Source organism: Pezoporus occidentalis, unplaced genomic scaffold (assembly GCF_034315485.1).
Source record: "Pezoporus occidentalis ecotype Australia unplaced genomic scaffold, CSIRO_AGI_Poc_V1 ctg167, whole genome shotgun sequence".
Taxonomy (NCBI): domain Eukaryota; kingdom Metazoa; phylum Chordata; class Aves; order Psittaciformes; family Psittacidae; genus Pezoporus; species Pezoporus occidentalis.
Window position 1 is genome coordinate 721,109 of NW_026913499.1, and position 13,694 is coordinate 734,802.

The 13,694-nt window shown below is 39.1% G+C and overlaps 1 long non-coding RNA gene across 1 annotated transcript in view; it reads left to right on the forward strand.

The window, feature by feature from the left end:
- The first annotated feature begins 11,926 nt into the window (after nt 1-11,926).
- Nucleotides 11,927-13,694, forward strand: part of LOC134160962 (uncharacterized) — a 40,520-nt gene continuing 38,752 nt past the window's right edge. Inside the window, exon 1 of the long non-coding RNA XR_009963758.1 lies at nt 11,927-11,966. This is a non-coding gene — a long non-coding RNA (uncharacterized LOC134160962). The remainder of the gene's footprint in view (nt 11,967-13,694) is intronic.

The window sequence follows — 13,694 nt, forward strand, 5'->3', positions numbered from 1 at the left end:
AGCTGTGTTAGTGGAGTCCAGTGTGGGAAGACAGGGGAGAGAAAGGATCCACGGGATTCTGCTTGGTCAGGTAACAGCAGTGGGGAATGAGCTCTGTGTTGGCTTTTGCTTAGATTTTTATGTTTCTTGTGCTCTGTAACAAACAAGGTAAATATATAAAAATCTTTTTCAGAGATTGTACATTAGGAGTACCAGCAATGTTGTGGTTCTTGAGATATATGTCACAAAACGGCCAGTGCACTGAGCCATGGTGGTCAGAGGTGCCATTCAAGGAGATGACAAAAACACCATTGCTTTCCCACACCCCAGCTTCCATTGCTGCATTTGTGCCTGCTCCTTTTCCCACCCTTACAGGCAGCCAGTGTCTATGAACTCACCCCTCTCCACTTCTGAGCTGGAAGATGCCGTGGGACCTCGCAGCCCCTGGCATCAATGAGTTCCTGCTCCACCTGTCACTGCTCCCGTTAGGACATCAGCTGCAGTGGGATGTTTGCTGCAGGAGTGGAGAAAGCAGTGGGGCTCAAGCTTTGCTTCAAAACAGGAAACTTAAGTTAGATCTCGCATGAGAGGCACAAGCAGAGCTGGGTAGTGAGTATTGAAGGTAGGAAGGAGCTGCAAAGGGAAGTAAATATGAGCATTATTGGCTGTTTGTTTGTGTAAGATGGCAAAGGAAGTAAGAAAGGATAGTGAGTAAAGACAGGTGTCTCATTAAGTTGGAAATTATATCCTTTATTTTGCGTTCCTCAGAAAAACTCTCCAGTAGCAATACTTACCTCTTTGCTAAGGAATCTTGCTTTTGTAAAGGCCCATTTTTTTTCACATAGTACACTCTCCAGATGGCCTCTAAAAGAGTATCAGAAATTCCCTGAGGGGTTTACACCGCTGTACTGCAGCTATTTTTCCATGCCTAAAGCAACTGTTTGCCAAGAACCAGTGTGCTGTGTTTTAGACTAGGGAAAACCAAAACAGAGTAAAAGGAAAGTTTCAGTTACACTTAGAGCACAATCCTATATGCATCACCTCTACTTCAGAAAAAAAATGAGGTTTTGGAAGAAGAACAAAATCAAATAAGTTTTAAGGTATAGCAACATAGAAATAAAAGTTTTATACAAAAGCTTTACAAGTCAATCTCCAATGCAAATTGAAGAAAGATGATGACTACAGAAGTACTAAGCAAGTTTATACTAAAAGATCTCCTTTCTAGGGACAAAAATGATTATTTAGGAAGGATACTTAGTACAGGTTATTGTAAAATATTAGTCTCATTGTTTTAACTTAGTGAAAAGCAGGGGTTTATTAAGTAGTTGAGTCCTTAAACTCATGATTGTCAGAATCAGCAATGCAAAATGTTACTGAATTTTTTAAATTAACAGAATATATTCTTATTACTTATTCAGAGGAATAGGCATATAACTGATTACAGCTGGGTTGTCTCTTGAATCCCACAGCTGCACGCTTCTGTGACTGGCAGTACTAATGTAGTTACGACTGCCTAACATACAGAAGGAAAATGAAAAAGAAGTTTACTTTGGACCAATTTTAGCACTCACTATCAAATTTTCGGGTTTGGAGACGAAACTTCATGATAGCCTGACTTTGACTTGAAGTTAGCAGCAATACTGACATTCCTTGTAGTGGACCTGATGTACTTTCAGAGCTTACCCGCCAGGCTGTGCTGAAACTCTTCAAATGCCTTTTGCTCTCCACAGCACTCCCGGAATGTATTCAGCTCTCTACATTTCAGTAACGGGGAGCCATTCGAGGTAACGAAGGTGCTACTTGTTTATACAGCACTTCAGAGATTGTGTCTGTCCAAGACCAAACACTAGTTCAGAGTGAGAGGGTGAGTTTGCATGTGTGTCATTCGTAGCCTTATGCGTGAGGTTACATTCCCAAGCAGAAATCAATGAGTTGTTGACTTAGCAGCTGCGCAGCTTAAAAGATATTAAAATTGAAGAAAGAGGGATGATGTGGTGGCCTGTGTTAACTTTTTAGTGGGGCAATGCAGCACTGAGACAATATTGGACTGGGTGGCTGATGGCCTTTATATGAGTGATTTTCAAAACTGAATCTGCAAATAAAAGCTACAGATGAAATACAGGAGGCTGCATGCATGCAGAAAGCGCCTGTTGTCACAAAGTTAATCTGTGCTGGCATCAGTGGCTGCTAAAAAATTGTCAGCTCTCCTCATGTTGCAATAGAAGTCAATGTGCATGTTTTTCAACACAGAAAAGTGGTGAAAAAAGGATAATAGATAATAGAAAGTTACCACTGAAACGCAGAGTTTCTGCCAAATGTCTACATTCGGTAAATTTTTATTTTGGTGAATATTTTTGTTTTATTTGGTGAATATTTTTTTAAAGTGTCAATTTTTATTTTTATTTTTTAAAGAAAGAAAGAATGAATCATTTCCATCCTATTTTACTGATGTTAATATGTCAAATTGAGACTAACAGTATCTTGTTCTAAGTTTAGCACTGTACTTTCTTTTACTCCTAGTCTTTTCTGAAATATTTAAATATATTATTTTTAATATATCATTATGTCATTGAAACCGCTTCAAGATGAGAGCAGTTCAGTACCATTAAGTGTTTCCTTTTTCTACACTGCTTTCTTAATATAATTTCTATTCAGCAATAAAATGAAATTCTGACTTCATGTATGGATTTAACATTAATAAAAATCTCATGGAACAGGAATTCAATTTTTTAAATGGCATTAATAAATTATTCCATGAAGAGTTATATCTCCTCCCAAAAAGAGCAAGGCATTTCCACTATCAAATAATGCCTTGTCTCACTCCAGTCCCAATGGAAAGACTCTTTCTGTGGCCATGCAGGGTAGAAAAGGCTCGCAGCTTCCCCTGCTTTGCAGGTAGCCCTGCTCACATCTCCACAGTCCAATTAGTCAAAGTCTCTGACTTTTCCTTTTGTAGCTCTTGCTTGAGCTACTGAGTGATGTCCTGAATCCTGAAAACCTCATACCAGCTTGGTCAGTTAGGAGATGTCAGCATGGCATCTCATCAGCTCTGCTGTTGTATCATAGTGCAGCATTCCATGGGTTTTATTATTTCTGAAGACTGCTAATATTTTAGATCATATATGTTTAGATGATAGGAAAACCATTGACCCTGGTAAAATCAATGCCACAGGCTGAGCATCACCTGAATATATAGACTAAAACTGGAAACTTTATTGATAGGAAGTATTAGTTTATGGTAGTCTGTGCAGAATTTAGAGTTAAATATATAAAGCTGAGAGAAAAGCAAGTTAGAATAGTCCATTGACTTACAGATTGAATGGTGATGCATAGTTTCATTCAAGGCCCATTTCTACTTTGCGAGCTACATCTGCATCTTCTGCATCCCAAGTGTATTCCTGTATCATCTGGTCAGCTGAGATTTTATTTTGAAAGTTCATCACAGACAACGTAGAAAAGAGATACCCACAAACCAGATATCTTGTTCTCAACATTTCCATCTCGTAGAAACAGCTTTCTGACAGTGTTTTGTAAGAGTCACAGTTGCAAGCTTGCTAATTTTGAATACCTAATTCAGTACTTCTTGAAGTCATGAACTGTGTACTGCTGCACAGAAATGTATTAACAACCACTATAATATATCATTTTGTGGTTTCTTGTTGCAGGACAGAGCTATATAAAGTGCTGTGTTAATTGCTATTGTTTTCTGAGAGACCTGTCTCTCTCTTCTTGTTTTTAACAAATGAGTTAGGATGCCAGTTACTCCTTTTTTCTCATCCACACCCAAAGAAGGAGGAAAAGGTTCCTTGTTCCAACAGATGTATGTATCCAGACAAGATCACAACTCATGACAGGCTACAGTACAAATAGGTGCTTAAGTTTTGGTTACAGTCATTTTTTTGTCTTAGCTATTTTGAGTTTTAAAGACCTGGAAGCCTGGGCCCCTGTTTTAGTCTAATGCATACGTAACAGGCGTGATTATGAATTGATGATTTGTGTAAAATGGTGGTCTCAGTCCTATTCATATGGGAAAAGGCTGATTCGGTGTTAGAGCAATAGCAGCACTCTGCAAATTGAACTGTTTGATGTACATGCAACTAGACAAAATAAATGTAGATTGGTTTCAAGAATATCATGGCCAATTGACTATGTTTTGTGTACTTGCAAGTGTCTTCTTTGGTGAATGCACCCCATAGCCTTCTTGTAGGCTCCCCTTTGTAGTGAGGAGCTTCACAAAGCCAAAACAGCAGGCATGAAACAAGCAGTGGTGCATGACAGGATGCTTCGAGGAGGAGGCACTGTTGGAGAAGGAGTAAAACAGCTTGAACTGGAATGGTCCCGCACTCCTATGCTCGTTTTATAAGGAAATGCTCAGGAGTCATTGAACAAATGCTATTCAACAGCTGTTTCAATCTCTTCTCTCTTTCCTCCTCCAAAGTGTCAGGATGGAGCAGGTGGGTATGTTTTCCCTTATACTTGTGGAAATTTCTTGCTTTCATTCCTTTCTGCATTGCATATATTTTTAAATTGCATCTAACACTCTATTACTTCACTTCAAGCTTTTGCTTGTAGCTAAAAATATAAATAAATCAAGAGTTTGTTTAGTTTAATTCCTGGTGCTGCAATTTTTTTCATCCAACTGTCATTATGAATTAGTCATTTCTTTGCTCAAAACCATCAAGTGCAGCAGCATCCAAGGTAAATACTTCAGTAAACCAACTCTGATAAATTAAATAGTTTTAACTTCAAAAATCTAAGATAAATAGGAAGAAGAGAATATTTTTATAAGGTTTATTCAGGTTTCCTTGGCAAGGGCTTGATCTTCAGTAGACATCCCAGCCAGTACTTTCCCCTGCAATCTGACGCTCTTGGCTGAGAGACATCACAAACACAAACGAGTGACCCTGTGATGGTAACTGCTCTGAACAGCTACAACTGTGTGCTGATGGCTCCTCTGTAGCGGTTCACAGGCAGAGATAGCTTATAAAGGACTGTTAGAAGGCAGCATGAGCAAACCAGCCCAGAAGCTAGAACTGGGTATGCCTCCCCGGCAGAGAAGTGGGCTGTATGCAACAAGTAAATGCAGGTGCCCAGCTGTTCTGCTGGACTCCTAAATTGGAAAAGGGCACACTAGATTTAATGAGGAAGATTTTTTTTTTTTAGCTAATTATATAATTATATAGCAGCATTTAAGGGAAAATTTGCAGTGTGCACTAATCATTTCTATGGCAAATTAATAAAATCATGATAGGAAGGAACACATTCACTCCCTTTGCTTCTTGGTACTGGCTCCCTACTTGTTCCCATGTAAAACTGAAGCACACATTACATAAGGCTGCCCCTGATCCTCAAAAGCTGAAGGCAGCTTCCTCACAAAGGACTGAACTATGCAGGGCCAGCAGTACATGTTATAACAAATATCTGAGCATCCATTGTTTATCAAGGACTAAGGAAAGCAGAAGTTTATATTAAAGAAGAAAAGAGCAAATTTTCCTGCTGTGATTACTTTGAGGTAAAGGATGAGCCCAATGTGTTAGAGTTCAGCAGTAGAAAGGAGAGCTCTGGAAACTGAGGATGTCTTTTTCTGTCCAAAGAGGGGATGCTGTGACAGTAAGTGTGTCATCTTAGTCCTCTGTTAAAGAGCATTTTTGATGACGTTAATCAGACTTTGGAGGGCATCTGTTATGAAGCACAGCTCAAGAAACTGTGCTGCCTCAAGGCCTTGGAGCAGCCTTTTTACTATTATGTCTTGGCTAATGAATAGACTGCCCTTTGGCAACTGTTATATAAGCCAAGAGCTTTTTAAGCCCAATGCATTTCATATTCTCTTGAAAAACAAAATTTTTGACCCAATAGGAAAATGTGTAAGCATTTCTCTGAGTTATATAGCCTTCCCCGAGTTTTCCCAGTGTGGGTTTTTTCTCCACAAAGCACATTATGATCAGGGGAAAAGCAGTTCCAATGGACAAACTGCTTTTGCAATGCTGTTTAAAAGTGTCCAGTGATGTCAATATGATCACACCATTCTTCTGAGCCAGGACTCTGTCTTATATCAGCTGAAATTAGTGGGATTATTTCCAACGATTTTGCTGTGCAGTAAACTGAGGCCTAAATAAGAGAAGCAAGTATGAATAGATTACATTCAATGTTTTTTTTTCTTTGCCCTTCAGTACCAGAGATACTGACGCTCACAAACACTGCTTGTACGCAGAAAGTTTCCCTCCTGTAATAAGCTCTTTATTTTCTCCCTCAAACCGAGGGGAAAACAGAGGTCATCTACATAAAAATGTGCATTTGGCACTGTGGCTTGAAACAATTCAGTCTTGGATTCTACTGCCCTGTAAGTGGAGAACAGCACAGGGTATGTTTTTCGGTGGGTTCTATCAACTTTCACATTCTGCTCCTTTAAGGAAAAAAAAAATACAAATAATAAACTGTTCCCTGTTACCTATTTTACGTTTTACCTGGAGCCCACTGGTAAATTGGTCCTCAGCCAATGGCAAGCTAAGAATATTCTTTGCTGATAATTTGGTTCAGTGATAAGATCCTTGCCAGCAGTATGTATTGGGGAAACTGTACGTGGTTAGCCATGATTCCTTGGCAAACAGGCATGCAATTTGAACAGCAAGTGGGAAATTCCTATTGACCTGGTTATACTGTTTTTCAGAGTCTTATGCCTGTGTTTTTTTTCCTCACTGCTCTCTTCCTGTGCATCAGTTGTTTCTTGGGATTATTTCTTGTGCATGTAAAACATCAAAGAAAGAGGCAACATGAATTTGCTCTTAGATGTGGCTTCTGTTCAGTCCACTAGATTAAAATTTGGCATGTCTTAAAAAAAAAAGAAATCCACAAACTATTCTCACAGATACAACTTCTGTTACTAAATGTTTTATTTTTGGATAGGGCCAATTACATGAGCATAGTTGGAGGACACACAAGTACTTGTTACAGTGTCATAGTTAAGCAACAGGGAAGTGTAATTAAATGTGACGTTCTGGTGGGCTTGAAACCTATTTGTAATCAAGAAAACCACTGAGCTTTTCAGCAGATCTGGCACTCTCCCCATCAGAAAAGGTCCAGTACCGGGACAGCAGCCATGTTTCACTGCCTCTCCTGACTGAAGTGCATTGACAGAGACATGTGTGGGAGTTTACACAGGGTCTGCTTCCACCAGACCTTGCTCTGGCCAGGATTAATCTCTCACTTTTATGAGAACTAAATTTCACCAGCTTTTACCCCCAAATAAAAAATAATAATAAGAAGAATATACTACAAAAGCAAATAGACATTGTTTTTTTCTGCAAAAAACAAAGGGGAGTCTTACTCAATCTTTTTTTGCCTTGGAGGGGGAGAACATGGTAATAGGTGCCAAATCTTTCATGGCCTCCTGGCTGTACCTGAAATTAACTCTTTCAAAGGAAACTGGAAGTGCTGACTGACACATTGGTTTGCAGTTTCTTTTTATCCCCCATATAACTAGGGCAAAACTGTCAAAAGCTTGAATGTTATTGAGAGTCTATGTACAATGAATGTTCACTGAAATGCAGTATCTGAGTGGCAGCTAAGGAGCTCCTCAGCTAATACTGAACCAGTGATCTTGGAGCTATGAATCAGATGCAGCGAAGCAATGTTATTCCAGCAGTCTCATTAGAATTAATTAGCCTGGCTGAAAGGCAGGACAGCTTTGCCTGGGCAGACTGCAAAGACAGAGCACCTTGAGAGCCCACTACCTGGGTGAACTTATTGGAGCAATACAGAAGTGTTGTCAGTGCTAAAATTATACTGATTTAAATGGGTGCCAGATCATACTGTTTATTAGATCGGTTGTCTCTAGGAAATGTGCACAAGGCTGTATCCGAAACAAATAGTTTTGCTCCTGCGCTTTTCTTCTTTGGTACAGCTTCAAGAGAATTCTGAGTATGCTTGCTTGAAAAGCCTTTATGAATTCATCAAAAAAGGTGAAGTTGTAATAAAGTAACTTTTCTCATATGCATGTACAAATATTAAGAATGGAAACGAAGATAGAAACACATAGATGTGTATTGAGGTATCAAAGTGGAGATCTCTAAGACTGATTTGTATACTCACTAATCTATAATAATTAGATTTTACATCAGTAGAATCCTTTAAAAAAATGTTTTGCAAACAGTATGTCTGTATTTTATTTCTGAAGTCTAAAAAGCTAAGTAATAGTTAAGCATATAAACTCACATGCATTAGCTTCCAGGAGAAAGGAATTTGGGAACATAATCTGATGTTAAGACTTTCCAGGTAATGTGAGACTTCCATCTAATGGGGTTCTGTTGGATCAGAGCTGTTATTGCCAGGCACTGTAATCCCAGCTTCGAGGAAAGACTAAGCTGGGGAGACATATACCCACCAGGGAACACTGATGCAGTCTCAGCTCCTTCCTCTTCTGTGATTGTGAAGCTACTCTGTAGAAAAAGACACACAAGCTATTGGAAAGTGGGGAATATAATACTTTGAAATTGTGTTAAGTTATTGAGAGATAAAAAAAAACAACATTGAAAGACTGTGAAGTTACCTCCAGTAATGAGGAACAAACAAGCATTTTAGGAAAAGAAAGTGTTAAACGGCCTTGCTTTATGGGAATCAAAGAGGAAGTGGGATGTAAATGTGCGTAAGTGGAATCGTTCTATATACACATATCTATAACTGATGGGATCAGTAAAGAGATGTTGCACTGGTAAGCTATAATCCCTGCCCATATCTTTCACATTGTACAGTTATACCTTGACCCTACAACAAAGTCTGTGTTTCATAGGTGAGAATTCTGTATAGCTATACATGCCATGCGGCTGCTGCTGTACTAGAAATTACATGAGTATGAGACGCTGCACCAGTTTGACAGAGTGAGTACAGAATAGTAATTATGACTTTCAGAGCTATCCATTAAATTTACATGTCTGTTTCAATGCAGTTAATGGAATAAAACTCCAAGAGTGAACATCTCAGCCAGCAACCTCTGGAGAAATCCAGGGCAAGATTTAGGTAGCTCAGAAAGTAGATAATGTCTTTCTGTGCAAAAAAAAAAAAAAAAAAAAGGCTGCATACATTCCGTGTTAAAAAAAAAGAAGAAAAACCCAAACACTTTTATAAGAAGCAAAACTAATGGGGAGACATGTTAACAGGAGTGCTGATTCATATCGTTAATGTGGGCAGGCAGGAACTGTGGAGCTGTTGGAACATGCTTTTCTTAAGAGCACACCTAAATTAAGAGGCTGTCAGAGACATGTGTTTCATAGTGTTGGCAACCCAGGTGTAACAAATTTCCAAGATGACTATTAGTGAGTACTAACAGCTAAAAAAGCATTCCTAATTTCTTGCTGAATATGGAGACTTTAGTGTCAGGAGGAACAGGGGACTGTGAGCAAATGTGGAGGTCAGTTGGGATACATGTGCAAAGTAATGCCCATTAGCAGGGAAAACATAAATGACTTCCAGACATGATGGAGTTCAAATCAAGTGATTTGATTTAAGAAAAAACCCTGGGATTTGAGAAAGATCATCTCATACTTTCCTAGTGCAGAATTCTTTTTGCTTACGCTGTTAAGCTTTTGTCTGTAACAGTGGATCTAGGATCTCGTTTTGATATGGAAATTCCCATCTTCCTGTATTTGCTTTTCTTTTGATGCAGTTTAGGATAATGCTAATTGCACCTGGAAAATACACACACAATCTCCTATTATTTTTCTGAGTGCTTCATTATTTTTCATTCATAGATCACTTTCTTACTGTAATGGAACCAAAGAGATGATAGGATTTTATTTCCGGAATGTGATTGATCAATGCCTGAGAATATTGTGCTTTTATTTCATTGGGCCTGCTTTGCAGAACAGAAGCAGGAGTTAAGCATGACTTTCAAGAATTTTTGTCAACTTCACTAACTTTTAGGTATCTTATTAATAAAATATTCATTTGTTTCATCTTTGATTTTTTTTTTTTTAAATTTTGTAATATTCTTTTTTTTTTTTTTTTTTTTTTCACCTGGAAGTTCTCTCTGAGTTTTAAGTAAGGGTTGAGGAGAAAAGGTAAAACTTTTTATGTCAAACCTCATGACAGGTATCAAGGATGCATATTTTACCTGTTATATGCAATATTTATTATGAAAAGTTTAAAATGGTGCTCAGTTTGGCTCTGGACTCAAAAGCACTTTAAAGGGGTTTTATGATATATCCCTTCTAGTACTTTATGAAGCTATTTATAATACTTGAATGTCAGGAGTTCATGACTTTTTAAAAAACAAAGCAATTCTAGAAGTAGCCTTTCTTTTATTCAGTCTTGTGGTTTTATGGCAGATGGATACCATGGAGTAGTCATATTACTATTTCAAATTGGCAGGTTCTGTTCAAAATGAGTCCGGAGCTACCCTACAATGTCTCCCGAACCCAACACAGCTAATGCAGATTTACACTAACATCACAGAGGGGGAGAAATTGGCCAGATTTGGACATTATTTTCTAAGCAAAGGGATATATTGCACATCCAATAAGGCTTCATAACCCTTTATTAATGGGATTTATGAAACTTAAAGAGAAAATAGACTGTTGGGCAGCAACTTTATCCTTTTCAATCTGTGCGAACTAGCGATATGTATCTTTTATACTTAATGACAAAATAACTGCCCAGAGCACCATTTACACTATCCTTGTGCATGCATTCTCTCAGAGTATTTTATTTCTAGCTGATAGATATACTGTCCGTAATATAATATGTTATCCATGAAGAGTTTTTACAGTGCTTAGTAAAGTTCTGTCTCCCCAAAAACTGGATTTTGGAGTTCTCAAGTAGGGCATTCTCTGCAGTAACTTTCCATCATCCCTTCCAACATTCTTTTTCTCTTTTGAAAATCATGGCTGATTAAAAGCCTAATGCAACAGCTGTTTGTGATCATATGATTGATATGTTTTCTAGACAGATGCTGACTATTAGAAGCAGAAACATTCTGAATTCTTTGCAGTGCTCACAAAATTGTGAATTGGTACTTTTTAAAGTCACAGCAGGACAGAGCTGCCAGGCAGTGCAGACTCTTTACGTACTTAATTAAGAATTGGTGCAACTTAAAAGATTGATCACACATACAAAACACCCCAACCCCATAGGCGTGACTTCAGAAGGTGGAATTCTTTGTCCGCATGAATCAAAAAGTGCTCTGAAAACTTTTAACAGCTCACTATACCCATAGATTTCTGCGCAATTTCTTCTTTGGCTGTTTATTATCTGAAGTGAAGTCCCGTTGTGAAAAAGCTTACTCGTTAGCTTTGCCTTAGCTGACCAGTACATAACAGCTAGCTGAAGGGTGGTAAAGCCAGCAAAAGCTGCGGGAGGGGCACAGGCAGTGATAGAGCATTTAAACATTTTAGTACAGAAGGCATTGGGCTTTGGAATTGCCTTTAAAAAAGTCCAAGCCCTTGTGGTCAGTCAAGGGCAGAGACACTCCCAGTATCTGTTTTCCACAGTCTCTGAAGAACAATCAAGCCTGCCCAGGCAGAGCCCTACTGCCATCCCTTTGGTGACACGTCCCCAGCTAGGTAATGTGCACAGATACATCCCAAAGACTGGCAGAGCAAGCAGCTTCTTCCAAAGCCTGTCCTGGGCATTCCCAGTAGGTTGCACATTTGGGAACCTGGTAGCGCAGCAGGTCCCTGTAGACAATTCATGTTTAGACACTTCAGGCAAATGGCCTAATTCTGTGCTCTGCATTTCCCCACCACAACCTCCCAAGCGCCCAGGCCATCTCCCTTTTGCAACCACAATAGAGAACAAAGGCCTGGCACAGGCCCCCACTTGCTGGCAACCATGGTAGTGCTGCCCACCATCATCAAGGGCAACACCTGAGCCTACCCTCCCCCAGGCCCAGAACCTTCCCCTCAGCACCATATAGGGCAGTCTCCAGCCAGCAATAAGCTCTTGGGGAAAGGGTTCCAGCAGCAGCAGCAGCTTGGGAAGTGCTGGTGTATGTGCGGGTAGGTTGTTTCTGTTAACGTCCCTCCTTTGCAGCCTGGATCTGCTGTTGGATCTGAGCGTGGCGTGGGTGGTAGGAGCAAGGGGAAGGAAACGTTTCCTTCCTGCCTCAAGGTGACTTGGAGTCTGCAATTTTAAAGGCCCTTGCTTCGTGTTTGTGGTAAAGTTGCTCTTGCAGCAGTTGTGTGTGCCTGTGGGACCTTCCCTGTGTAAATGCAGTCTCTGCTCTGTTGTTCCTGGGCTTTGTTTCATTCATCCACTCTTTTAGTTTGAGGACTGTGTGGCTGTGCTGTGATGCAGAGAGGAGGCTTGGTCATTTAAATGGTATGTATAGGGAAAGTAAGGAGAGGTTTTGCTGAAGCAGTGCTCTAATTGCAGGGTTGCTCCTAGCAAACATTCATGAGAGAATTCTTAATAGTGCTGTAATCTCTTATATGGCTTCTTGGTGTCGGTGGTTGGCGCACAGGCATACGTTTTTCTGGTTGTTTTATTTGCTTTTTAAAGTGGAGAATTCTTCAGTGGCTTGGCTTTCCTTCTGTAATGTTGACAGTCCAATTGCATATACAGTATGCCTGTCTTGGTACTAGAATTTTTTCCTTTTCTTTTCCGTTTGTTACCAGTAGGACCAGAAGTTCTACTTAGGTTTCTAGATTTTTATCACTTGTCTCCGTAGCATGGGTGAAGAAATGTGAAGTAAATGCATAGTTTGCATTCACATCCTATCACAGCTGTGCCTTAAATTGTTTATTGGCAGTTGCTTGGATTAAGGTGGGGGGGAGGTCTGTCAGAGACAGCTAATTCCATTTTGTGGAGTCAGGTGTTTTTATACCCTAAGATGAAGGTCATCATCAAGTCAAGTTTAAGAACCTAGTCTTCACTTTGTGTGCAGGACAAAATCTGCTTTTTTTTTTTCAGGAAGATCAATTTTTGTTGATAGAAAGATTCAGTCATAAAATGGTTGCTATAAAAATTAGAGAAGTAAAAGCAATATGTTAACAGAAATAATCAGTGAAATTTGATTTGTGAAATTAGTGCAATAATTTAATCTCTCGGTCATTAAACATTGTATGTATGCTATGGGAACAAATAATAGGCTGTATATAAAACAGACATGGCAGAAAAAGCCTTATGCCCTATGATATGCAAGACAAGCAGCCTGTGTCTGTTAAATCTGTGTCTCTTTAACATAGAGCTTCAAGAGAACTTCTGTTCATGGGAAACTACTTTTATCTGGTGTTGAGCCTAGTTTGGCAGTGATAGCTTTAAAAGTCCGATTCAAACGCAAAACCAATTGAATTTTTCTCTTTAGCAGAAATTAAAGGAAAAAAATATAACTCAGCACCTGAAGAGGGACAGGAAAGGGCTCTGAAAAAAAAGAGGAAATGGGGATTAAAGAAAATAAAATATATAACTTGAGTATTCCTGTATTTGTGAAAGCTCGCTTTTGGGACAGTAAAGGCTATGCTTCTTTGGTAACCATTGTAAGCTTCCCTTCATCTAGAAACTAGATATGAACATGAAGTACAAAAAACCTGTGTGGACAAATTGGTATATGTTCAGTATGTCTCAGTGTTCCAACCTCTTATAGTAAAGAATGGTCAAAAAAATTATCCAGGGTGTTGAAGCAATGTATCAACACATACAAAAATAGCCTAAATCAAATACCAATTAATTATTTCATATTGTTGTTTGCCATAAAGGAAAGCAATAGTTTGATCTGTTTGGATGAT